The sequence below is a fragment of the Mauremys reevesii genome, linkage group 8 (genome assembly GCF_016161935.1).
Source record: "Mauremys reevesii isolate NIE-2019 linkage group 8, ASM1616193v1, whole genome shotgun sequence".
Classification (NCBI taxonomy): Eukaryota; Metazoa; Chordata; order Testudines; family Geoemydidae; genus Mauremys; species Mauremys reevesii.
In genome coordinates, this window is record NC_052630.1 from 69,220,909 (window position 1) to 69,248,791 (window position 27,883).

At 42.2% G+C, this 27,883-nt stretch overlaps 1 long non-coding RNA gene across 4 annotated transcripts in view; it reads left to right on the forward strand.

Moving 5' to 3' along the window:
* LOC120369641 overlaps positions 1-27,883 on the forward strand; it is a 456,833-nt gene that overhangs the window by 393,050 nt on the left and 35,900 nt on the right. For 2 of the 4 annotated variants that reach the window (XR_005583288.1, XR_005583291.1), the window contains exon 3: positions 4,262-4,399. This is a non-coding gene — a long non-coding RNA (uncharacterized LOC120369641). Of the gene's footprint in view, positions 1-2,362; positions 2,420-3,998; positions 4,128-4,261; positions 4,400-27,883 lie in introns of those variants that run through there. The other 2 variants (XR_005583289.1, XR_005583292.1) reach the window with 2 other exon arrangements.

Sequence of the window (27,883 nt, forward strand, 5' to 3'; positions counted from 1 at the left end):
TCATAAATTAAGACAAACCAGAAATCTATTATCAGAAATACAATGGAGCATCTGCAGGTGGAAATTTCTAACTACTAGATTTGCTTAAGTAGGTGTAATATGCAACATATGTCTCAACATCCAAATGTTTGGAGATATCCATTCATAATGGAGCTGAACCATCTATTGCTGGATTTGCTAACCCTAATAGACTTAAGTAGGACATATTCTTAGCTGGGGTAAATTCATATATTTCCACTGAAGTCAACAAAGCTATGCTGCTTTATACCAGCTGAAGATAAGACCCTCGATGTTCAGCAGTTGAAGATGTGTCTAGTTAACAATGAGATGTGATCAGCACAGTACGTTATATTTTCTGTAATGTATTATTTAAAAAGTTGGATGGATTGTTAATTATTGGGAATACTCAGCTGCTTGAACCTCAGTGTGAGAATCCATGAGATTGCTAACCAAAGCATTAAGAAACTTCTAAAAATTTTGAAGGATAATGTTTGAGGACTCAGAGCATTTGCAGCCTCAGGCTACGTCATGAAACAACCGTGGTATTACTCTGTCTAAAAATCCACAAAACAGTTTTAAAGAATCATTGAGGAAAGTGTGGAGGGAGGAGGAGGGAGAGCATGCTTAGAAGTGTTTGACTTTTAGTGTTTCTGAATACATATAAGATGAAAATATTAAACTAGACTATTACCATACCAAACCAGTTTAGTTTCAGCATTACAAAATCTCTTTGGGTTTCTGTAAAAGAAACAGCAATGAAAAGATCTAGGTAAAAGAACACTATTTTCATATTAAAACATTCTTAGAATAGAAAACTATTTATGGATGATTTTAAATTCAGTAGCATGTCCAAGTACAGTAATAAAGAATGTCTAATAGGTTACTTTCAAGTTTAATGATACATACTTAATAAAATCACATACAGGTAAAACAGAACATTAACTTTTGTTAGCCAGAATTTTATTTCTGTGTCTCATTAATCCATGTGGCTGAGTTGCATTTTCTTCATAGTTGTGTCTGTTCAGTTTTAAACTGATTCCTGGCAGCATAGTCTCTGTGTCACCCAGGAGGCTTACTTAGAATGATTGCCTCTTAATAGCCCTCACATTGGAGTTGTTTACTGCCAGCAGTTGAAATTAACCATAGTGCCTGGTAGCCCAAGAGAGACAAAATTTCCAAATTAGAGGCTCAGCACTTTTCATTTCTCAGGGAGCCTTTACATCAAATGTACTCAGAGAGCCAAGTCATTTTAGTAATTTAAATCTGAGTAAAGGATTAACAGAACATCGTCAGTGATTTACCACAACAAATAAGACACATAACAAAATCAGTATTAATATTAAGTCCAATATAAGATAACCTACATTGGTATATGTTTGGTGTTTGTATATAAGAAACTAATAAAGCCAGTCATAATGTGAGAAGATGCTGTATACAGTTATTTGTGCAGATTTGCTGATGCCTCTCAATCTGACGTGCACTATTGCTCTTATTACTGTCCTCTGTCTGTCATGAGGAAAGAACAGCTGTGCTTGACTGCGTACTGATTGGTGCTTGAGCAAACCTCTGCTATGGACTGTGCTGGAACAATGGGCTTAATTTCTCCTCTAATTTAAACTGATTTTACAACAGTGTAATTCCATTGACTTTGGAATCGCTCCTGCTTTACACCAGCGCAGCTAAAATGACAATCAGGCCCTTGAAGCAATCTTGCTTGCAACCTCTTGTCAGTGAAACTGAAACTCTGGTCTCCATACGTGAAAAGCTAGTGCTTTAATCCACTGTTTTGCTTCCTCTCTAACTTATTTTAAAGCATATAGGGGAAAAAAGTGATCTAGGTATATGTATATAAAAAAAAGTTAAAAATCAAGTTGAGCAAATATTTACCACCAACCCTTTCATCTAAACAAATTTGAAATTTTGCTCTTCACCTAGTACCCAGCCCCACTCAGAGAAATCCTTGACATTAGTGATGTAGGATCACACTCCAGCAAAAAGATAGGTAATATAGATCAGGGGTGGGCAAACTATGGCCTGGGGGCCACATCCGGCCCTCCAGCCTGTTTAATCCGCCCCTCAAGCTCCTGCTGGGGAGTGGGGTCTGGGGCTTGCCCTACTCCCACACTTCAGCTGGGGAGTGGGGTTGGAGGCTGCACTGAGCGCATGTGCCGAAGCTCCCGGAAGCAGCAGCATGTCCCCCACCCCCTCTAGCTCCTACGTTTCGGGGTAGCCAGGGGGCTCTGCATGCTGCCCCCGCCCCAAGCGCCACCCCCGCAGCTCCCATTGGCTGGGAACTACAGCTAATGGGAGCTGCAGGGGCGGTGCCTGCGGACGGGGTGGTGTGTGCAGAGCTGCCTGGCCACACCTCCACATAGGAGCCAGAGGGTTGACATGTCGTTGCTTCCAAGAGCTGCTTGAGGTAAGCGCCACCCAGAGCCTGCACCCTGACCCCTTCCCATGCCCCAACCCCCTGCCCCAGCCCTGATCCCTCTCTGGCACCCCAGCCCCCTGCCCCAGCCTGGAGCCCCCTCCTGCACCCTGAACTCCTCCTTTCTGGCCCAACTCCAGAGCTCGCACCCCCAATCAGAGCCCTCACCCGCTCCTGCACCTCACCCCCAATTTTGTGAGCATTCATAGCCCACTATACAATTTCCATACCCACATGTGGCCCTCAGGCCAAAAAGTTTGCCCACCCCTGATATAGATAGACATTGCACCATGCTCTGAAGTTCAGAGAATTTGGGTTCTTGAAAAGCATGAGAAGTGGGCAATGAATTCTGCAGTCAAGAACATTTGTGAAAGCATCTTACTATCTGGCCGCTCCTAAATACATACATGGTGTGAAAAAGTACATTGTAGGTAAAGGGTATTTACAAACAAAATCAGTCCTCTTAAAAATAGGGCTTTGTTAAGGCTTCTGTTTATCTCAACTAGTCTGTTTTATCTTAACCTATTTAATCTTTTATATTTCTAAACAGAAGTTGTCTTAGTCTCTATACATAGTATATCAACTAAACAAGAAGCCATTTAGATGAGGAATAGAATACTTGGTCATCAAGAAAAGGAGGCATTTTATTCTATTCTCTGCCTTAATAATTAGTAGGTACCTTGTTTTTCAATACATAATATATAGATTTACCAGGATATAGTCTGATGGCATATGTAGCTATGTCAATATATGAGGGTGATGCTATGGGCTAGAATCTGTGTGGGAGACAGAACATTCTCGGGCAGCAGGTCTGAGTCTATAGAATGGACTTCCCCAGGAACTAAGGACCATCACAAACCTCAACACCTCCTATTCCAAGTACAAGGGGCATTTCTTTCACCTTGCCTTCTGTAACATAAATACTGTAACACAAAACATCATGTATATTTATATACCTCCCCCCACAAAAAAACCCCACCAAAATTCCCTACCAAATCAAGATACTTCACTGCACACGCTTCTCCACCCAGGGAGAGGCGGAGAGAACAAACACATGACAGATGTTAGTCATATCATTTAATGCACTATTAGAAGGCACTCAGATATGACTATGATAAATGTGGTGTAAGAATCCATATAGAATAGAATTATCCTTGAGTTAGGGCAGCTTTTGCATGGTAGGGCGACCAGACAGCAAGTGTGAAAAATCAGGACGGGGGTAGGAGTAATAGGAGCCAATATAAGAAAAAGACCCAAAAATCAGGACTGTCCCTATAAAATTGGGACATCTGGTCACCCTATTGCATGGATTCATCAGCCCAAGGATGCTGTAAAGCCAACTTTACATGGCCAAAGGATGATTTCCTCTGTATAAGAGGAGGGGAGACCTAGACAGTTCAGTGCTGCCACAGGGACTTTTGTGCCAGACCTCTTGGCTGCAGTCAGAACAGAGGGTGTGGCTGGGGAAAATGGGGCATGGCCTCAGTATGCCTAAACTCCAGCAATCCCCAGCTACCACAATGAATCCGTAATAGCATTGGTACCAGTGCAATTTAGAACAGCCCTCTGACTGCTCTAATCAGTATAGGGGGACTAGCCCAGTGCAGGGAAATACAAAAGTCCTCTCATTTTGTTTTCTGTGCGTTGCACTGTTAAATCTAAGGAATTTGCCTGCCTGTCTGCCTGGGGTGGGCAAATGGTGTGAGTGAATTGAAAATGAACAGTGAAATTAAACTGAAATTGTAACAGTGTGAGCAACACACTCTGCTCTCTATGGGGACTGATATTTGTTTGTTTTGTGTTTGTCATTATTTTTACTCTGAAATAAATCAGCCATTCTATAGGAACCTTTTCCAGCAGGCTTTTGTGGTGCCTGGCCCTTTAACTTTGGGAATGATGAGCAGCTGCTGCCCTAAGGTGATCATTTTGCATTTGAACTGCTGCAGGCTACACCTCCCTCCCTTCCAGCTGGTGAGTTTTCTTTGCTGCTGTTATAGCTTTCTTTTTTCCTTTTTTATTTATTCTTGAGGAGCTGGCACATCCTAACAATCTCTGTGTTACCCTAGCAAGCTAAAACATTTGCACTGCATGGGGGACTTGCCACTTCGCTATATGCCAACAACAATGCAGGCAGCAACTGGAGGTGGAAAATTTTTCATTGTGTGGTATTCATCCATTTATGCAACTGACTGATCGCTTTGAAATGATTTGCATAATCTGGCAGAAGTGGGAGGTATCTTGCAGACATGTAGAAGTGAATCAAAGTTAGTTTGCTGTAAAGGCCTGCTCAAAATTATGTGGTATTCTTAAAGCACAGCGAGAGATATCCAGCTCAAAAGTATTCCATGAATAGTTTCTTTCTCCCAATACATTCCTTGCATATTTATATGAAATTTAACGTGTCCAATCTTTCTGGTCTGAAGTTTGAGTGTCCATCAAACAAAATCCATCTAGCCAATTCAAAACAAAACAGAGAGGTCAAACAAGATCAAGGACCTTTAGCTATTATATTCTTAAAACTCAAAAACAGGACTTGAGAAATTAAAGCACCGATTGTGTTCAAAGATTTTGTAAAGTAGTGTGTTTGTGTTATGTTTTCAGGTGTTCTCAAAAATGACATGATGATAGGGATCATGCATTGTATGAGTATTCTCAGGTACTTGTTGTTATGATTATTTGTACAAGCTAGCACCTCAAGGCCCCATTGAGCTTAGAAAAACGTAGTCATAGACAGTCTCTTCCCCATTTGCTTACAATCTAAGTAGTGAGTGGGGGAAGGAAGTGGTTTTTATCCCTCATTTTACAGATGGGAACTGCAGCATAGAGAAACTAAAGGTCAGATTTTTCAAATGGGCTTAGCATCCACATTCAAGATAAGATTTTCCAAAAAAAAACCTCTGCTCCCATTAGGGAGCAAAATAAATGGCCAAATTTTAGGTATTGAGCTGTTCTGAAAATCTGATCCTAAGTGGCTTATATAAGATCACACCAGCAATATTGGCAGAGCCCGGAACTGAAGCTAGATCTGTTGAGTCCCAGTCCCAGTATATCAGTCACAAGAGCATACTTCCTCTCATACTAATTTGGATGGGAAGGGGAAGGTGATCCTGAATCTTTACTTTACGACAGAGAACTTTATTCAGAAACTGAAAAATAAGTGTGCCTGGTTAAGATGTATATGAAACAATACTAATGTTTTCAGTGGTATCTAGGGTTGTCTGGGACCAAAATACTTAACCCACTTGGCTGCATGAGCATCATATGACTTGTCTGTTACCTGGGAGGAAAAGAGCAGGCAGGGAGACCTTGCTAACTTTTAAAAATGGCTTTGATCCATTTTTACACCTGCTATTACACTCACTAGTTTTAGTTGCTGTTAAGGTGATTCAGGAGACCTTTTGGTCTTTTGTTAACTTTCCCTTTTATAGTTCTTAGATGTTCATCTGCTCAAAAAAGTCTCTAAAGCTGCTAGTAAAAATAATACCTGAATATCTAACATGCAAAATTCAATGTGGGATGATAATAATAATACTTTGCCACTTACAAGCATACAACGCTTTTCATCTGATGATCTCAGCATACAATGCAGTATTAAAGAGTTATCATCTTACCCTTTAAAATTGCTCTTTTCCTTGCAAGTGATGTTCCATAGGCTCGCAGTATGTTGACATCTGAAACTAGAGTAGTGAGTCAAGAAGATGGGAATAGTAGAATATAGTTTTATTGTTTAAATATATCTGAAAATTCTAACTCATTGCTTTGCCTTATAGATATGCGTGTGTGTACAATTCTTTATATATAATGTTATTTGCTACTTTTGTTTATTTTTTTAAATATTAAAAAAGAAGAGAATTTAATATCTAAGCTTCCCCGCATGGGGGTGAGGGGGTAGCTTAGAGTCTCTCAACCATGCAAGTATATTTGGGGGTGGGGTAGATGTGGTAAGATTCTCAATTATGTTTTCAACGGGGCTCCTCAAAACAGACTGTTCATGGTCATCCTCTCTCAAATATGTTTCCTACTAGATACTAAGGTGTTGGCCTTCAAAAAGAGATCTGACCTGCATTAGTTCGTGACATGCATGGAAGACTATGGAATGTATCATCTACCCACAAAAAAACCAAACTCTTCAAAAATAAAACTAAGTTCCTTAAGTTTCCTGTGATGGTGCTTTAAAAACAGGGCGATTCTGGCAATGTGAGGCTGCTCTAGAAATGATAGAGAATAACCGGACTTTAGAAAGAGATAATATTCTTTTCATGCTTAACAAAGTAATGCACCTGGAGATTTATTTCTCATCTCTAATGCAGTTTTGGCAGAATAACAGCACATTCTGTATCTGCTCTTTTGCTTTTATCAATTTCCTAGAGCATAGCATGAACATAGATACAAAAACAAGTGGCAAAGCACCCTTAGAATTTAAATTTCACTGTTCCCTCTCTATAAAGCAGGCCTTGCCCAGCCACACACTTTGGGAGAAGTCTTTGCTGTAAAGAGGCATTCTACAAAGGACTTCAGTGGAGTTAGAAGTCAGAGAGCACTAGTAGCCTTATTGAAGGGAAAAGTTTCAGATAAAATGAAGGAGCATTGCAATTCAATCCAGAAGAGACTGTGAGCGAGGCACAGTCTGTTTCAGTCTTTTACTCTCTTGGCATGGTACAGGACTGCGAATAAGGATAAGGAAATGGAAATAAGCACTCTATCCTGATTTCCGCTCAAGAGAGAGGCTGGAGCACTGATCATTAAGAGATCTCTGCAACTGCTTCCACCTGGGTATATTTATAAAGAAAAATTGTTACATGCAGGAGAGGGAGCATCGTAATGTTATGAATTCCTAACAGCTCGCGGTGAGCTGAAAGGCAAAATGTCTGGTAGAAAAGAGAAGCCTAGAGTCCCTTTGCAGCAACAATATGGCAGCATTGGAGAGAGACAAACAATAAGCTTATTGTAGATTTTATAGAGATATAAATGAGAGACTTTCTCATCCCTCCTACCCACCAAAAATAATAGTGTGGACAAAAGTATCCATATTTAGTTGCTTAATAGGTCTAGAAATATATTCCTACTTTCAAAGATAAATGAACACAAAGTGTGTGTGAATCTTACTGTATCATATAAACTTTATTTTTTTTGAAGAAACATCTGCCAATTTTTCCAGCTATTAGCAAAAATGCATATGGAGCTGTAGCATTTCAAAGTGCATGAGAAAATCCTAGAACCTGCATATAGTTTGTGTATATTGGCTGTACAGAAGAGTGATCTATTGAGGATCTGGGATGTGGGGAAGGAACTAAATTTTCCCTTTTATCCCCACCAGTTCCAATTGTCCCTCTATATCATGCCATAGCCAGGTGTGCTGGAGCAGAGCATACACAGGATCTATAACCTCTTTCTAGGTTTCTTAGAACCTGTCCCCTCTTCTGTGCAATAAGAGAGACACTGGTTCTGGAAACATGGTTTCAGATGAGAATCTAGGCTATGCAGAGACTTAATATTTTGGCCTATCTAAAAGAGGTTGCTCTTAGTAATTCTATATGTGCAGATTCTTAAAAGTGCTCATTGAGCAAAATTCCCATTTAGGCATCTTAAAAATAATTTTTTTTAAAAAATGGCCAGGTTTCTAAAGTGCTCATCAGCACCCATTGTGAGGTTTTGGAAAATCTGGTCCATATAATTCATTTTGTCTCAACTGTACTGAAGAATCATTAAATAATTCTATTGTATAATATACTCTTGTAAGATCTAGTTCACTTTCTCTGAGTTTCCATTTGAGCAGACCTTCCCCATGGTGAAACAGAATCTAAATTAGACCTAAAATCTCCCTAGGATTCTTACCAACTTCCCTGCAGTATGAGGATGAATGTCTGTAAATTGCTTTGATGATGAAAAGTGACCTAGTGTATAAGTACTAAGTATTTGTATTAATATTATAGTTATGTCTATGTATCTATAGAGACAGCTTCTTCTTGCCTCACACACATAATCGTATTGAATTCAGTGAGTCTTCTTGTGTGAGTAAGGTGTGGAGGATTTGGGTCATAGCAGTTTTTTTTAAAGCATTTATGGATATGTGGTGTCATTATGATTGAGACAGCTTATTAAATAAGGATGGAGCTCAGGTTGTAGTCCTGGCATGTGAAATGCTGGTGAGAAGATGACACTGTTCCCTAGAATTAATTAGTATTTTGTTTATTATTGCTACAGTTCCATATAGATGTACATAGTGCTTTACAGACAGAGAAAAAAGGTGACACTCTAAAACCCTGTGTTTGGGACTGAAATCCCCGTGGCACAAGGTTGAGCCCATGCAGGACTGGAACCTAAGCCATAGCATGGCTAAGGGTGGAACATAAAATAGAAGGGGATATGGGAAAGAGGACACCTTTAACCATACAAATCACAGGATATGCTTTGATTGGTTTCTCTTTTTTCATTGTTTTGATACATTATAAGTGAGATCTTCAGGATGGCACAGCACTGGCCTACCTCTGCTCCCACTGTTTTCTTTGGGAATGGAACTGAGCCATGCCATGGGGTGTACAGACCGTGTGCGATCTCAGCTGCTAAAGGGTTAATAGGAAAACTGACTGCCAATTCCATTGTGGCTGATTGGCAGACTCACAACAGCTGCAGAGATGAAAGGACTGCAGAGCAGAAGGGCAGGGTGGCTGCCAGAGAGGCTGAGGAGCCACAGAGAGTGGTAGTCTTCACTACAAGGGGGCACCTAAGATCGAGGGTGACTGCCAACAGGTCAGCAGTGAGCACTTTGGGAAATCTTACACTATTTTTCTAGTCTGAGGGGAAATGAAGCAGGAATGATGAAGCAGAGGTCAGTATTGCAAGACTAGCCAAAAAAATATCTTGAGTGATTTGAAGGAATAAAAATAAGTATCATGATGTGGTGTGAGAAAAAGTACCAATTGCTTATTGAAAAAGAGACCGGGGAGCAGCCTGGCATGTTGATCTGACAGAGCCTGTGGTGTGAGTGGAAGAGTAATTGGAGATAATATTTTTATGTATGACAGAAGAGAGGTAGGAAATAGAGGATGAAGTACCTGTGAAGGAGATTGGAAACCAATATAAAGGTTCAGGGATACAGTCAGAGTGGGAGGCAAAGGAGACTATTTTTAACGGCAGAATGTCAGATGGATTGGAGGAGTGCAGAAGAGAGAATCGGAGAGGCCTGAAAGAAGGTGAGAGATGATTAGGGCCCGAACCAAAGGTTTAGTAGCAGGGATAAAGGAGGAGGATCCAATTTTGGAGATACTTTAGAGGACATAACAGCCTGCTTATGGCAGGAAGAGAAACAATAGTTAAGGTTATGAAGCGGTGTCTCTGGGGAGAGGATGAAATTACTGATAAGGAAGAAGATAAGACAGTTTGGAGGTGAGGGGGTAAGATAAGGAGTCCCCCCACTGCCTGGTCCAATTTGAATTGACTGGGAACAGGTGTTGGAAAGATAGCTGGACATGCAGGACTGGGTATGTGGGGAGAAAGGTTAAATACATTAGATACCCAGGACAAATAAATTCATGGTGGCTAAGTCCATAAATGGCTATTAGCCAGGATGGGTAAGAATGGTGTCCCTAGCCTCTGTTCGTCAGAGGATGGAGATGGATGGCAGGAGAGAGATCACTTGATCATTGCCTGTTAGGTTCACTCCCTCAGGGGCACCTGGCATTGGCCACTGTCGGTAGACAGATACTGGGCTAGATGGACCTTTGGTCTGACCCGGTACGGCCTTTCTTATGTTCTTATGTTATGTTCTTATGGACCAAATTCAGAGTTAGCCTATGGCCCACTTGTATCAGCTAAGAAGATGTAAACACTCTGTAAAATATCTCCAGCAAAGGGAACCACTATGCCAGGCACAAGGCTGCTTCTCAGAGGCATTGGAGAACATAGCTGGAGGTGGTGGGAGGAGCCGTACCGGGAGCTGGTACTGCACCTCAGCAATTCCCTAATTTGGCAAATCCCATACAAGCTATGGCAACACAGAGCACAAGTCAAGGCATCCCTCAGGGCTTTCTTAGCCTATGGGGGTGGACAAACTAGTCCCTGGATTAAGCTGTCTCCACTCTCTCTGAGTCAGCATTACAACTGGTATAGGAATGAATTTGCCCTATAGTGTTTGGGCAGGGGGTGCAATGGGATGGGGACCAATAAAGGAGCTGTGAGGCAGTGTAATGGAGAGGTTCTGGATTCTCCTGTCTCCAACTGAGGAAGGCTCTAAAGACGTGACTGAAGAAGTAGGAGAGATCTAGTCAAGCCAAGGACCACAGAAGGAGCTGAGGAGGTATTAGGAGAAGGACATGACTGATCTTGTCACAGGAGATTGATAATAGAGCTGGGATCCTGGACTTGGTCATGAGAGTCATTAATGTCAACAGTGAGAGTATGGCCAGTATATCGGTGAGGGCAGAAGTAAGATTGCAGAGAGTCCAGGAAAGTATTAGATGACAGGAAAATCCTGGCAGTAGAAGCTAGTGGTATAGGAAGGGAAGGAGTACTCAAGGAAGGAATTTTTCAGATAGAATATAATGTAGCATGTTTAAAAGCAGAGGGAAAGGACCAGAAGAAAGAGAGCAATTTCTATTGAAAACAGGGGAGTTTTTAGTGGGAGTGAAAGAAAAGGGCAGGAGCCAGAGGAAAGAGCAAGGTAAAAGAGGAGATTTTTTTCTTAGCATCCATTTTCCCTGAAAGAAATAGATGAAGTATCATTCTGTACATATTAATTTATACTCCAGGGGCTACCTCTAAACAATAATATATTCATATGCTGATGCCAATCAAGCCAGAAAATCCTCCTTTCTGTAGACCAAAAACAGTAATTTAATGTTTTACTGTATTCTCCTGACATTTTGGAATATATTGTAGATAATGAATCATGACCAAGAAATTCTCAGAATGATAAGACTATAAAAGTTTTAGATGGGCCACTCTGCAGGAAACATTTTATTCTGCATTTGCTGTAACTATTTCTTGCTGTTGATATGTTCTAAAGTCTGTTTACAAATAGTGTCAAAATAATGGGGAACTGAGAATGCAAAAAAAAAACCCTGTAAAGCTGATTCTTAAGTTTTAGTTTTGAAGTATATATTTTTCATCATCACTGCATTTGTTTCCCTGAGCTTCAGCCCAAACCCAAATGCCTACACTGCAATTTTATAGCCCCACAGCCTAAGCCCTGCAAATCGCAGTCAGCTGACCTGGACTCGGAGACTCAGTGCCATGGTTTTTTTTAATTGCTGTGTAAACATACTCTTAGTCTCTCTGTGTCTCCGTTCCCCATCTGTAAAATGGGCATATCACTGCCCTAGCCCACAGGTGGTGTTGTGAGGATAATTTCATTAAAGACTATGATGTGCTCATACAGTATGGCAATGGAGGACATATAAGTAACTTATGTTCTACTCTATTCCACACTGTAAACAAACCTAACATATGACCAATTAATCCAAAGGGTTTATTCAAGTTAAACACTTTTCTAGATGAGGGGCTTATCTCCTGTGTAGTCCTGTTGACTCCAATAGAGTTGCACAGATGTAACTGAGGGCAGAATTTTGCTGCTAATGTTTCATTTCAGCAATAGGATATGACAGGCAGAGCATTTCTGGAGAATTTAAATTGTTGCCAAAGGCGAAGTGACTTTTACCACCTAGAAAGCTTAACAAAAGAAAACCCTGCTTTAGTATAAAAAGGACATTTTAAAATATCATGGAATTAGTAGTTTTCCTGAACTTTAAGCTGTTGTCAGATTCATATAACTATTGACATCCCAGTAGTTCTTTTGGTCATCTTCAATTATTTCTCAGTCCTCCCGTCCCTTTGCCACGGTCTCCATTTTGCACAACTATTCTCCAGGCATTTTTTAAAAGGATAGATTCACAAAATGACAGTGAGGAGAAGGTGAGGAGATAGTGGTGCCACCCTTTTAACTTCTAGTCCAGTGGTTAGGGCACTCCCTTGTGCTCCGGTTCTGGGATTTGAACTTGGATTCCCCACTTCCCACGAGAGTGCTCTAAATTACTAGGCTATGGGCATTCTGAGGCCACTCTGTCTCTGTCTGTCCTGTTGAAGCTGTTCCACTTTGTATAAATATTTAAATATTCAGCAGATCAGGGATTTGAATTTGGGTCTCCTGCCTTCCAAGTTATAGAGTAATTCTGTGTGTGTGTGTGTGTGTATAACAATGACTAGTTAACTGTTCCACACACAGCAGAACAGCTTTGACAGGAAAGATTGAGAGAGACCCATCCAAGAATAGCCCATAGCCTGGTGGTTGGGGCACTCTTCTAGGAATGGGGAGAAAGAATAGTCTGACCCATCACTGAAGAAACCCACCCTGGATACGTCAGTTCACTCAGTGTCAAACCCCTATTCCTGAGCAAGCTTTTTAGAGAAGCTAACCAATGGCCAAATTTTAATGTAATAGAAACTAATATCTTTGACCTGCATAATCTGTATTCAGGCCAAGACACAGAACCGAAACGTCTTTAGTGGCCCTGATGGATGATATCCTGCTGATCATTTATAGATGATCCATTCCCATCTTCCTTGACCTCTGTGCAGCATTCAACACTTTTTTTTTATTAAATTACTGCTCTCCTGCCTGAGAAAGGTGACAGGGCCCTGGGTAATGCACTAAAATAAATTAAGTCCTTCTTGGAGGTACATAATCAATGAGTAGTGATGGGAAACTGCACCTCCACCCACTAGACACCTCTCTTGTGGAGTCTTACAAGAATCTATCCTTCTCCATTCCTATTCAACATCTACATACAGCGCGTAGGTGAACTGGTCAGATGACATGGATTCAAGTGCCAGCAATATGCAAATGATACACAGCTCCATCTGTCTTTCACTACTTATGACCATACCACAACTACTAGATGGCCCAGTGATTGGACAAAATCAGCTCATGGATGAAGGCCAGCTAGTTGAAGCTAACCCAGAGCAAGGCTGTGGGCAGAGGAACGTATTTGGAAGAGTTTGCAGCCACACTACAATTCCCTTTGGATGAAGGTGCACACACCTGTAATCAGTCAGTTCAAGTCCATAGCTTAGGAGTGTCATGCATTCCTCACTGATGCTAAGCTCCAGCATAGTGATATCCACATGTAATACTTTCTATCATTTTCACTTTGTTAGGAGAATCTGTCCCATCCTGGCGAACATGACCTGGCCTCAGTTATCCATGCCTTTGTCATCTCTTGGCTGGACCACAGCAATGCAGTGTACCTGGGAACGAAGCCTTCAGTGCCTAGCAAACTCCAGCTGGTACAGAACCCTGGAGTATGTCTCCTCAGCAACACTGGCTACTTCAATCAATGAAACGTGTTCACTCCCTATGCCAGCTTCCCATAGAACATTGGTTCTCAAACTTTAGCAACCCGAGGACCCACATTTTGATTTAAAATTTTGCTTCGGACCCCCAGACCCTTGCTGAGCCCAGGCTCAGCCCTCACTCCACCCCTTCCCCCAAGGCCCCACCCTGCCCCACCTCTTTCTGCCCCCGCTCCATCCCTGCCCCTCCTCTTCCCCACTTCTTTCTGCCCTCTCCCCCGAGTGCCTCCCATCCCCCCTCCTCACCCTCCCTCCCAGCACCTCCTGCACACCGGGGAACAGCTGTTCCACAGCATGCAGAGGCACTGGGAGGGAGGGAGGAGGAATTGATCAGTGGTACCCGTGGACCCTTTGGAGTACCCTCGCGGACCCCCAGTTTGAGAAATGTTGCCGTAGAATATCTAATCAAGTTTATCTTGCCTGCCTGTAACTTCAAGCTGTTTAAACCACTTAGTGCAATAGTTTAGAGCAATAAAAACAATATTTTACTCTCCCAATAAACATATGAGACAAATTTGAAAATAAAATAATTAATTAGTTGTTATAGCAAGAACTTGCTATAAAAAACCCTTTGCCACAAGTCACATTGCTTAAAGTCATAGACCTTTACTTACCACTAAGCAGTCGACTTATCCCCATCTATCATTTCTTCCCTGACCTCAGTTCCCTTAGAAAATATCCAATCACTACATTTGGTCTCTATCATCGTTCCTCAGGGTGCACAGTCACCATGGATAATCCCTCTGCTTAAGCAAAAGAGACACTTCCTGATGCTTAACTGGGTGTCGGCTCCCTGACACCACCATTTTGTTAGCCACCCAAACAGTTTCCTCAGAGGTCTGACAGCCTTTATTTTGCATTGCAGCTTAACAATAGGTGCATCACAGTCCCTTAGCCCCTCAAACAGTATCCACCTGTAGTATCCAGCTTCTGATGTTGGACACTCACAGTGATCACCAGGTTTCCAGTTCCCAAGGGAACAGTGTACATACAGCTTGATTGGTACAATTCAGGATCAAGTCCTTTAGAGTATTGCACCACTGAGATATATTTAAAGTGAAACAATCATACGGTTATTATTAAAGATTAGCATTTCCAAGATACTGAGTAAGGATAATGAAAATAGAAATGGTTACATATAAAACAAAAAGTATAACATGCTTTTCAGAGTCTAAACTTAATTTCAGTAGGCTAAAATCCTTGTCTAAAGTAGTTTTTCTCCTAAAGCATTCTCCCAGTGTCACCAACCTACATGGCTGAGTCCACCATTCTTGGATGAAAAACCACTGTCTTGTTGCTCTCTCAGTGATGGAGAGAGATGTGTCTTTTTGCCTTTTCCTTATATTCCTCAAAGTCATTATTGTTGTCCCCAGAGTCAGAAAAAAAACTAATCTTTATTCTCTGTGCCTGGTGACTTTAAATTGACTTCATATCCTTATGTTGATGTCGTATGCAAATAGGCTTCCTGTGTGTTGACTTACAATGCTTAATTTACATTTGATAGAGAGATACACAACTTATCTGTTGTCTGAAATAAACTTGTTTGTCAGCTCTACCTTGGATACAGGATTTAAAACATATGTTTAATACACATACACAGCTTCTTAAATAACAGATGTCACACAGATTATGAGGATAAATGTGATCCTAGCCATCATCTGAGATCTCAGATGACATTCTTTATAGATAAATACTATGACAGCAATGTGTTAAATGTAATGAGTTTGTATGGCCTGATAGGAGAAGTTGTTATAGAACAGTGAAGCCTTTGCCAGTTGTCATTGAGCAGCTCTTAAGGTCACAATCTTCAATCCAAATGTTTAACTAAATCAGAATAATCATCAAGTGTATTTAATCATAAATTAAGAGATTTTTGATTCTGCATAAGTATTGATTTAGTGATGCAAGGCAGCTATGAATGGTATTATGCAATGTGTTGAGAAGGAATAGTTGATGCAAGGTGAATCTTGTTCTTTACAATAATTTTGTTTTTGGTAGAAATATCTCTCTTTTGATTACAGGATGTTGCTGAAGGGTTTGAACAATATTCCATTAAAGTGTAAATTCATAAAATCATAGAATATTAGGGTTGGAAGGGACCTCAGGAGGTCATCTAGTCCAACCCCCTGCTCAAAGCAGGACCAATCCCCAACTAAATCATCCCATCCAGAATTTGTCAAGCCTGACCTTAAAAACCTCTAACGAAGGAGATTCCACTACCTGCTTAGGTAACCCATTCCAGTGCTTCACCACCCTGCTAGTGAAAAAGTTTTTCCTAATATCCAACCTAAACCTCCCACATTGCAACTTGAGACCATTGCTCCTTGTTCTGTCATCTGCTACCACTGAGAACAATCTAGATCCATCCTCTTTGGAACCACCTTTCAGGTAGTTGAAAGCAGCTATCAAATCACCCCTCATTCTTCTCTTCTGCAGACTAAACAATCCTAGTTCCCTCAGCATCTCCTCATAAGTCATGGGCTTCAGCCCCTAATCATTTTTGTTGCCCTCCACTGGACTCTTTCCTTTTTTCCACATCCTTCTTGTAGTGTGGGGCCCAAAACTGGACACAGTACTCCTGATGAAGCCTCACCAATGCTGAATAGAGGGGAATGATCATGTCTCTCGATCTGCTGGCAATGCTCCTACTTATACAGCCCAAAATGCTGTTAGCCTTCTTGGAAACGAGGGCACATTGTCGACTCATATCCAGCTTCTCGTCCACTGTAACCCCTACGTCCTTTTCTGCAGAACTGCTGCCTAATCATTCAGTCCCTAGTCTGTAGCAGTCCATGGGATTCTTCAATCCTAAATGCAGGACTCTGCACTTGTCCTTGTTGAATCTCATCATATTTCTTTTGGCCCAATCCTCTAATTTGTCTAATTCTATATTCCATAGAGTTAAAAACAACAACAACAACCAGGACTTGAGCTCATCCGATGATAGTTAAGTCACATTGTTCTCATTGACCAAACACTTGCATCCCTAGGGAGTCCAGATAGTCAATGAAAGAACAGTGCAATCTGTTATAGGTCAAAAAATCAGCAGGCTTCATTTCAGCTACACACCTACTTAACATTCTATTTAGCATCCCTTTCATGGTCTTAAGAACAATTACATTGTATTTCAGCATTTCACTCCCATTAATTTTATTTAAGAAGGCTTGAAACTGGACCATTGAGTTTGTCCCCCACCTTCTTACTGTCTTCTGTCTGGTGAACAAAAAGAGAAATAATTAAGCCTGGAGTTTGTAAATATTATTGCATATGCAAGTATAATGACTTAAAGACAGTCGATGACTTTTGATTTAATGTTGAAATGAAACTTAGTTTTATTGGTTACTGTGTAGTACAAAAAAGAGCATTTGCATTTGTTCTTCTAGCACTTTGTCACTGTTTTTATTATAACTTTTCCTGTCACCGAAGTAGCTGCCAAAAACTTTGATTAAATTGAAAAGGTGGGATACAGGCAAATTTATCTGATATTATTATAAGATCCTGTTAACTGAAATACCTGTTTCCCTGATCTAAATCCACATTTTAAGGTTTAATTATTATAATTCAAAGTGGTGTATTTCTTCACAGTTTTGAGCTGAACCGAAGTTTAATGTACTTTCTGGAAAAAGCAGATATTATCCAATCGTTATAAAATTGTGTCTAAGAAAAAAACAGAATTATAAATGCAGAAATATTCATAATTAGAATAACTTGTGTTTCTGTTAGGCCATAAGCTGGTACACAGGCACCGAGTTTCTAATCTGACAGGGGGGTGCTCACCCCTGGTTCTGCCCAGACCCCACTCCCACTCCACCCCTTCCCTCAATGCCCCACTCCCACCCTTCTTCTTCACACCCCTGCTCCGCCCCTTCCCTGCCTCTTCCTGCCCCTGCCCAACCCCCTGCCCACAGTTTCGCCTCCTCCTCCCCCGCCCCAGCACCTCCCAATGCTGCAAAACAGGAGCCTCTGGGAGGAAGAGGGAGGCGCTGATCTGTGGGGCCTCAAGTAGGTGGGAGGCACTGGGAGAGTGTGGGGAGATGCTGGAGGCGGGCTGCCGGTGGGTGCTAACCACCCACCATTTTTTTTCCATGGGTGCTCCAGCCCCGGAGCACCCTCGGAGTCTGTGCCTATGATCTGGTATGTAGCTGGTGAAATAATACCAAAGTCATATTTATTTTAAATCTTTCAGTTTAAATAGTTTTCCAATAGCTAAGAAATTTTTAATTGTTTAAATACCATATTTGCAAAGAATTGGCATTGACGGATATGAATATTTGGTCCTTAATAGTGAACCTATTCAGAAAATCTTTACTAAACAAAAGTGTAGGCAACACATTCTCAAACATCCAGAAAAGTGATTGTTGCAACTATCAAAGAACAACTTCGTTCTACCTTCTGCATTGCTTTGATGTTGCTGTTCAGAGAAAGTATCATAGGAACCTAAATTTAATAGCACATTTTTCAACAAATTAAAAATGGGCAGGATTTACATTATCTGACTCCAGGTGATTAACACTTCTGCACCTACTAATCCCATCCCGCTGTTTGATTCCAAAAGGTGGTAATTCCAAGAGTGATGTGAAAACATGGCAGCATTATGTTGATATTAAATTACTTAATTATTCTGTATTGCTCAGTTAATGTGATGCAGTTGAACATGATATGTTTTATTAAAAGATGGAAGTGCCTTTGGGGGAGGAGAGTTTGTAAATAAGACACAGCATATTTCAAAGTAAAATGATACTACATACAGCATCGTATAGATGAAAATAATTTGCATCTCTGATTTACCTGTTATGCAGCATTGTTGCTATTCTTACGAGCCATCTTTTGCCACATAGGCACTGGGTTTTATTTCAGCTAGCCATTGGGTATACTGTATATTCAAATTTGTGATTACATATAAAATGTATTGTTTGACAGCGTCTTATGAAAAGGACTGAAATCATTTATTCACCTTTGACACAAAAACTGCTAAGCCATCTTGGGGCAGGGGGAAGGGGGGGAAGTCATGTAACACTGTGCTGCATCCTGCAACAGTAGGTGTTCTTAGAAAACATATGTCTCCAACTAAGGCCTTGTCAACACTACAGAGTTTTATCGACAAAAGGCAGCCTTTGTCGACAAAACAGTGAATGCATACACACTGTGATGTGACTTTTGGCAGCAAAAATGCCCTGTTTTGGTGACAAAATAAAACCACCCTGACAAGAGACATAAGGCTTTTTGCGCAAAATTTTTATCAACAAAGTGCCATTGTGGACACCATGCTGGATTTTATTGCTTTAATTAGCCTCCAGGAGGTGTCCCACAATGCCCATCCTGACCGCTCTGGTCAGCAGTTTGAACTCCACTGCAGCCTGGTAAACAGCCATCTGCCCCTCCCCCTTAGAAGCCCTGGGAATTTTTGAAATTCCATTTCCTGTTGGCTTGGCGTGGAGAGGTCTCATTACATCTTCACAGGTGACCATGGTGGCTTATCACAGCAAGCACTCTCCCACTTGGACCACTGCAGAGCTGCTGGATCTGCTTAGTATATTGGGGAGAGGAGGCTTTGCAGTCCCAGCTGTGCTTAAACCATAGGAATTTTGATATCTATGGGCAGATTTCTGGAGGCTTGTGCGAAAAAGGGCTGTGATTGGGACACGCTGAAGTGCAGAGCTAAGATAAAGGAGCTGAGGCATGTGTACCATAAACCGCGGGAGGCAAACTGTCACTCTGGTGCTGTACCCAAGATCTGCCAGTTCTACAAGGAGTTGGGTGATGTCCTCAGTGGCAACTGCACCTCTACCGCCAAGAGCCCTGTGAATACTTCGGCAGGCCTGGAGGCAGCAGAAAGAGGACCTAACCTGAAGGATGAAGTCATCGATGAAGAGGTGGCGTTAGACAACAATGTGGAGCTCCCGGTGGGGCAGACAGCCAGGAACTGTTCACCACTCCCGAGGTGTCTAGCCAGTCTCAGCAGTTGCTCTCTGGCGAGCAAGAAGTAGGAGAGGAGACGCCTGGAAATGGGCTGTGGTTTGTGTAGTGCGGAGGTGGGTTCAGAGTATAGAAATGTACAAGGCTGGCTGTGTTTCTGTGTGCTGGACATTCCCCTGGGCAGCTAAGCAGCATGGCAGAACGGGGTGTTGATGCATGCTGAGCTCTCATGGGAATCCTCCAGAGAGATCTCTAGGAAAGTTTTCTGGAAGTACTCAGCAATCCTCTGCTGAAGGTTCCTTGGCAGAGCAGCTTTGTTCCTTCCCCCACTGTAGGAAACTTTCCTGTGCCGTTAGGCAATCACTTGTATAGAGATCAGAGCGGTACACAGGCAAGTAGCATAGAGACTAGAGAAGAAGCCACAAGCATGTAGTAGATGTGCCCTTGCATCCCTGCTTACCCTCAGAAGTGAGACCCCCGCCTGTGGAAAAGTGTGGGAGAATTTTAGATTTTTTTCCCCTAGTTGGCTGAAATGCAATCCTTGAAGAGAGCTCTTTTTCCCCATGTAGAGTGCCCCTCTAGCCAACACTCACTATAGATGTGTGCTTGCCAACGGTCAGTAAGAAAGTGATTGTTATGTTACCAGAGGTGTATTTACTGAAATGTTTCAATGCTGTGTGTGAGCATAACAATCATGCTTCTGTGGCAGATGTGGCCTTCAGGAACACCCCACATACACCGGCCAAGCATCTCTGCCAGATAAGAAAGTGCACAAGACAGACAAAAGAAGACATGTTGTTTGTCTTCTCCAATGCAGAGAAAAGGGAGCACAAGGAGTGGAGGGAACCCAAACAGCAGGACAGAAAAGAAAATCAGGAGTTTGCTCAGGACGGTACTGAGCGGATGATTAAAGTAATAGAGGAGCAAACACAGATGCTGAAGTCCTTAATAATGCTGTAGACTGAGCAGATATGTGTCCGCCCTCCCCTGCATCACATTCAGAACTCTTTTCTGACCCCATCCTCACCACCCTGCCCCCCCTCAAAAAAAACCCCAAACAACTCCTGCTTTCCAGGACTTCTCAGTTTCCCCTTCACTCCACCCCCTCGGACAACTTTCAAAATGATAGCTGGACCTACACACAGCTCTGAAAGTCTGCCTTTCCCTTGTACCTCCTTTTTGAATGGTAACTCATTTTATTTGTTTCTTACAAATTGAGGTAGCAGGCACTCCCAATACATAAACAAGCAGTTTAATCATTTTCTTACTGGAACATAAGGCCCCAAATTTCTCCATTGCTTATTAGGAAAACTACAGGTAATGTAACATTGTAGCATCAATCACAGAGATATACATTACTGGTTCTCATTTTCAAAGTGTTGCCTCAAAGCCACCCTGATTCGAATTGCCCCCCTCTAATCCCCTGTGATAGCTCTTATATCTGGCTGCTCAAAATCAGCAGCAAAGTGGTCTGCTTCAACACTCCACCTCTGAGCTAACCTTTCACCCTTAGCTTTACAAAGATTATGCAGTGTACAATACACGGCTATGACCATGGGAATATTAATAGAATCATAGAAGATTAGGATTGGAAGAGACCTCAGGAGGTCCTCTAGTCCAACTCCCTGCTCAAAGCAGGTCCAACCCCAAGGAGCAATGGTCTCAAGTTGCAGTGTGGGAGGTTTAGGTTGGATATTAGGAAAAACTTTTTCACTAAGAGGGTGGTAAAGCACTGGAATGGGTTACCTAGGGAGGTGGTGGAATCTCCTTCCTTAGACGTTTTCAAGGTCAGGCTTGACAAAGCCCTGGCGGGGATGATTAGTTGGGGATTGGTCCCGCTTTGAGCAGGGGGTTGGACTAGATGACCTTCTGAGGTCCCTTCCAACTGTGATATTCTACGATATCACACAGCATTTCAGGCAACTGGGAGTCTTGTTCAGTTAGGAACTTCATGATTAACTGAACTGCCATCTGGGATGTCTTCATGACAGTTAACATCAGAGCACAGGAGAACAGTGTGGGATCTATCCCTTCACACAGAGATGGTGGGGTGAACAGCAAACAAGGGCCATTGAAAAATGTCACGAAAGAAAGCCGAAAGCCCATGGAATGCTGGGACAGAAAACAATGCATTATGGGACACTGAGCCCAGTCCCAAGATGTACTGCAGTCCGCTCTGCCTTCCCACAAGATGTAGCAGCAGAAGGTGTTGAGCGGCACTGTGGAATAGGCACCCAGAATGCATTGCTCACACTGTCAATGATAGTACACAACTGTGGATGCGCTCTGCTGACAGAGTGAGTAGGAACATGCTTTTTGAATGTCGAAATAACTTTAGTTGACAAAACTCTGTATTGTAGACAAGGCCTAATATTTTAGGGCTTTGTACTGCCACTGACCACTGTAGCATCTAAACACCTTTCACATTAATTAGTGACTACTGGACTTCATGGAATCTCCAACTCCACTTCTTTCTCAAGTTATAGGAGGCTCTGTTTCCAATGTGTGTGCGTCTGTGTGTTTTAAGATTGATGACCATGGATAAAATAGGTGTTTATTTAAACATTTTGTTTTAAATGTTCAACAGAGCTGTTCCTGCTATATCCAGAAGCCGGGCTGATTTTTGGTGTATTCTGTACTAATAACCCACCAAGAATTTTATGGTAGATGTATTTTATAAATTATTTAAAAATAAATGATTACCTTATCACAGATGTGCTGCATATTGTGTAGTATGCATCCTTTGTGCAGTTGCTCTGAAAAATGATATATGCTCTGCTGTGGAAACTAACACTCCTATTTCTGAAGTCTGTTGTAGTAGCAGGATGTAATGCAGCTAGACTATGAGGAAGACTTTTTCTAGATTGGTAGTGGCAAGCATTGACGTGGTAAACTTGCAATTTTGAAATCCCGAAATACTAATTGTTATCCTTTGAATTGCTAAGCAAGCTGAATAATGCAAGGTCACTGCAGCTCTTGTGGAAATTATCTTAAAGGTCATCCTCTCCTGCTTTGTGTTTCAAGACTTGAGAACTTGCCTTTCATAGTGGTTGTAACACCCAACTCAGCCAGCAGTAAAAGGAATTGAAAATGTCTCTCCAGAGCACTTAGTATTATATTAGAGCGCACAAGCTGTTTAGCTAAAATCATAGGGTTCAGTCCTGCAACATTCTCAACAGTCCAGTCCAATCAAGCACTTAAGCATATGTTAAACTTTGACTTCAGCAAGACTACTCACTTGTTTAAAGTTAATGGGATATTTTAGTTTAAATCACTGGGTAAAATTGTGGCCCCCTTGAAGTCAATAGCAATCTCCTGTTTACTTAAATGGGGCAAGATTTTCACCCAATATTTCAAAACATCTAATTTAGGGTATATAGGTCACTTATTCCTAAAAATCCAGAAATAATTGGGATGGGGGGTCAACTGACCAACATTAAAATTCTTACTACTCTCATTTGGTACCATCCCTGTGACGCTGTAGCCCTCCTTCTGCAGTTTTTTTCACCCCTTCTTTTGTCATCTAGCTTTTAGTTCCTCCTTTCATCTTTTCAATTTTTTTCCTCCCCAATGGCTCTTTCTTAGATAATGTAATGTACGTGATAGTATATATACTTTGGTTTATGAATAATAATATCCTAAAAAACTATGTTTTAACTATGTTAAAAGAACATCAAGTTGCTAAATCAAGGACTCAAGAGTTAGGAAATGCCAGACTTCAGGTTGCCCATGCAACCTAATTTGGCCTCTCTCTGTGTATGTGTTATAATCGTCTTCAATTACATGATCATATGTGGAAAAAAAATAACAAGTTCCCTGACTTGTTCAGTCACTGGATAATTAGGTATTCAATATTATTTTATTCTCCTCATTCAGTGTGTGTCCCAAGGCCTTTTTTAATACCCACGATCCAAGCTCTGCACTGAATATAAAATTATTGATATCTTCCTGGGCATTTCTATAGTGATAGTCCCATAATAGATGATTGCTTCTAAACATTAATGAATTTATCTTCACAATGTCCCATGTGACATTAGATGTCATCATTTTTACAGCTCAGGAGCTGAGGAACAGAAAGAATAATGGCAAAATAATCAGAAGTCTCCACTAATTGTGGGGGCCCAACTTGAGAGAGACAGGACATGATTTTTCAGAGTACTTAACATTTTTATAACAAGTTACATAGTCAAAGCAGGGCTCCAGTCAACTTCAGTTGCCATTTTAAGTGTGTGGCACTCCTGCAAATTTGATCCCAGGTGTCTCACATAGGCTTCCAGAAACAGGCACACACAATCTGTGAAATGTTTTAAGTGACTTGCCCTGCATCATATAGGAACTCTGTGGCAAAGGCAGAGATAGACACCAGTTCTCTAGGTTGACTGGGTCGTGGAATGTCAGGCACTGGATCGCCTTGCTGATTCAAATTATAAGGATCGTTGGCATGCAGCAGCTCTAAAGGGCCATGCAGCAGGGACCTGGAGAGGAGAGAGATAGGGGGTGGGTGGGAACTGAGGAGCGGAGCATGTTGGGGTTGCAGGGCTGCTGCAGACCTCTCCCCTGGCCCAGGAGCTTGCTGCTGCTGGTGGGGAGAGAGGGACCCTTCCCCCGGAGCGCCGTGCTGCCTGCTGGCAGGGAGAGAGAGAGGTCCCTCCCCAGGAGCTAGCTGCTGCCAGTGGGGAGAGGGCTGGGGGGAGTCCTCTGGCCCAAGCCCAGGGGCAGGCTGCCTGCACCCCATACTCCTCATCCCTGGCCCCACCCCAGAGTCTGCACCCCCAGCCAGAGCCCCCACCCCCACATCCCAACCCTCTGCCCTAGCCCTGAGCCCCTCCTGCACCCTGAACCCCTCATCCCCAGCTCCATCCTAGAGCCTTCACCCCCAGACAGAGCCCGCACCTCATCCTCTGCCCTACCCTGGCCACCTCCCACACTCTGAACCCCTCAGCCCCACCCCATTAATTTTGTTATGTGCACCAATATGTTTGTCACACATCACCTCCATACTGGTGCACATAACAAGATTCATTCTGCACATGGGAAAAATTAGAGGGGACACTGATTACAACACCATTAGAATAACATTACAATTATAAGAGGGGTAGCCGTGTTAGTCTGGATCTGTAAAAGCAACAAAGAATAAGCAACAGTCTGTTAGTCTATAAGGTGCCACAGGATTCTTTGTTGCTATTACAATTATACATGCATAACATCGTGCTTCCGGTATTTGCACATGTCTGAATTAGCTGGGGGTTCGTTCAAGCTTGGTATTGAGTGAGGAAAAGACAGGCAGGACCAGGGTAACACTGAAAAGCCAAGTGGCTGCGTTTATTTAGGGATTTCTTTACACCTTGGGCCGGGGGAAGAGGCAATTCCCAACTGGGACTCAGATAAACAATGCAAGCAAATTCAAACCAATAACAATGTACTGTATACTCCTCACCACACCACCAAATAGACAGGCACACCAATCTCTCAAGGTAGGAATCGGGTTCGTCAGGGCGATGCCCGGTGCACACAGAAAAGAGACCCACGGGCCACTGCCTCAGCCACCCTTGCGTTCACACAGAGGGTAAACCCAGAGTGTGGTGCGGCTGCAGCTGGGCAGATTCCACTCACTCAGACCGCGGGGACTGGACCCCCTTGGTCAGCTACTCTCTAAGTAGAGGCAGCTCCCAAGTTTAAACACACACTAGACAAAGACAGAGCAGTGATTCATTCACATAAACAGTTTGCAATTAACAATTCAATAACAATTATAACAATTAAACAAGCTAGCTAGGCAAATGTGCAAATGTACAAGTGTGCAAATGTGCAATTGTTTGGGGCTGGTACCAATTTGGGAAAGGGAAAAATGAGAGGCTAACTAGACTAACTGCCAGAAATTAAATACCGCACTCCAGGTGCAGCTGACCAGCAGAACAGACACCAGGAGCATGATGAGCCGACCGGGACCAAGTCCAAAGCGAAAAATCCAAAAACCAAAAATAGATTCAAAAGATAAATCCACAAGATGAAGTTAAACGACACAACACGAGAGCTCTATACCGGGAAGAGACCCTGGCTGAAAGGTTAATCAGACCCTCAGCTAACACGCGGATACTCCACCAAAAAAGACGATGGTCAAGACAAGATTTTCTGGGGGGAAACCTAGTTTTATTGAAAGGTCTCATCCCCTTGTGTCGGTCTCTGATTGGCTCCCTGGTTCCCCCTCCCTCCAGGTTACGAGCTGTTGCCACCCCACGCCAGCAGGATTTGCACACGGCACACTGGGGTAGTTGAGTAAACAAGTTTGACCCTTAGATGACTGGGTCCAAAAAGAGTGGGAAAGTGAGTCGCTGGGCAGAATTAACCTGACCTCCAGACGACCAACCTAAAAAAACAGGTTGCCGGGCAGAATCAGGCCTTCACACCCAGAACTAGCCTGACCTTTAGATGGCCCAGCAGGAGAGAGAAAAAAAACAAAACACAGGAGAGCATACACAGTCAGTGTTGCTGGGCAGGATTGAGTCTCTGCCCTTTAACAAGAACTTGGTCCAACATGGAGGCTGTCTTGTCCTTTGAACAGGTTCAAGATGGCCGTGGACCGACAAGTGGCCATACATAGCCATAACTGTGCAACGGATTGCGACAGCACAGAGTTGCATTTTACACCTACTACGTAATACCTACTACGTATTACGCACTACACACGTGGACAATGCAGTTTGCATATTATCTCCTAAATTGGTTTTCTGATCTGCCAAGATTTTTGCATGATTTTTGATAAACACCAAAAAAGCTGGAAAATATGGATCATTTTGTAATAAGAAAAAGAAGTTTGGAAACACAACCATCAAATCCATCAACATCTGCGAGGGAAAGCGTGAGTACTCCATGCACAACAGAAGATTCTAGCAGTAAAAATGAACAGGCTGCTTCCACCTCATGTGAACAGCCAACTAAAAAGAAAAAATCATGGCCGAGGAAGTACAGTATTGATTTCTTGAAATATGGCTTCCTCAGTTGTGCTAAAGCAAACCAAGAACCAAAGCCCCAATGTGTTATTTGCACCAAAGTGCTTGCAAACGAGCATTTAAAGCCGTCATAGTTGAGGAGACATTTAGAAACAAAACATACAGAACTCATGGATAAACCATTGCGCTATTTTCAAAGGAAGCATCGGGAACTCAACTTATCATGTCAGGTTCTCAGCAGGTCAACCACCTTGAATGATAAAGCACAACTGGCATCGTATTTGGTTTCATATCATGGCAAAAGTGAAAATGGCCCATACAGTTGCTGAAAAAGTTATTCTTCCAGCATCTGTAGATATGGTGTGGACAATTTTTGTGGAGAAGTCTGCTGAAAAATTTAAAAGTATTCCTCTCAGTGATAACACAGTGTCTTAGTGAATACATGATATTGCAGAGAATTTGGAAGCTCAACTTCTAGCGTGGTTACAGTCAGTTGGGGATTTTGCTATACAACTTGACAGAAGTACTGATATTTCAGATTGCGCAATGCTGTTAGTTTATGTGAGGTACGTATGGCCAGATGATTTTAAGGCGGATTTGCTGTGTTGTCTGACCCTACCAACCAATACAATGGGGGCACAGATATTTGACGTACTGAATGACTCTATAGTTGGAAAATACAAACTGGAATGGGATAACTGCAAAGGAATAACAAGTGACAGTGCAGCAAATATGACTGGAAAGAACAGGATTTGTGAAAAAAATCTGTGAGACAGCTGGCAATGACATTGTTTGGAATCATTGTTTCATTCACAGTGAAGCTTTGGCGTCCAGGGGTATTCCTCCTGATCTTATGGCAGTACTGAAGGAAGCAGTCTAAATCATAAACTTCATTAAAGAGAGCTCACTTAACAGCAGGCTTTTAGAAGCGCTATGCTCAGACATGGGAGCAGAACACATGCATTTACTGTTTCACACTGAAGTAAGGTGGTTTGGGGGGGAAGAGTGCTTACCAGGGTGTACGAACTCAGGAAAGGGATTCATGGTTTTTTGGTGGTGAAAGAGTCTAATTTGGCAACTTTGTTTGATGATGACAGCTGGTTAATAAAGTTGTCATACCTTGCTGACATTTTCTCGATTTTAAATGAACTAAACTTGAAGATGCAATGATTGGTTTCGACATTGTGAAGAGATGCAAGTAATTAAAAGTCATTGGCACTGTGGCAAGCGCATCTGAAAAGTA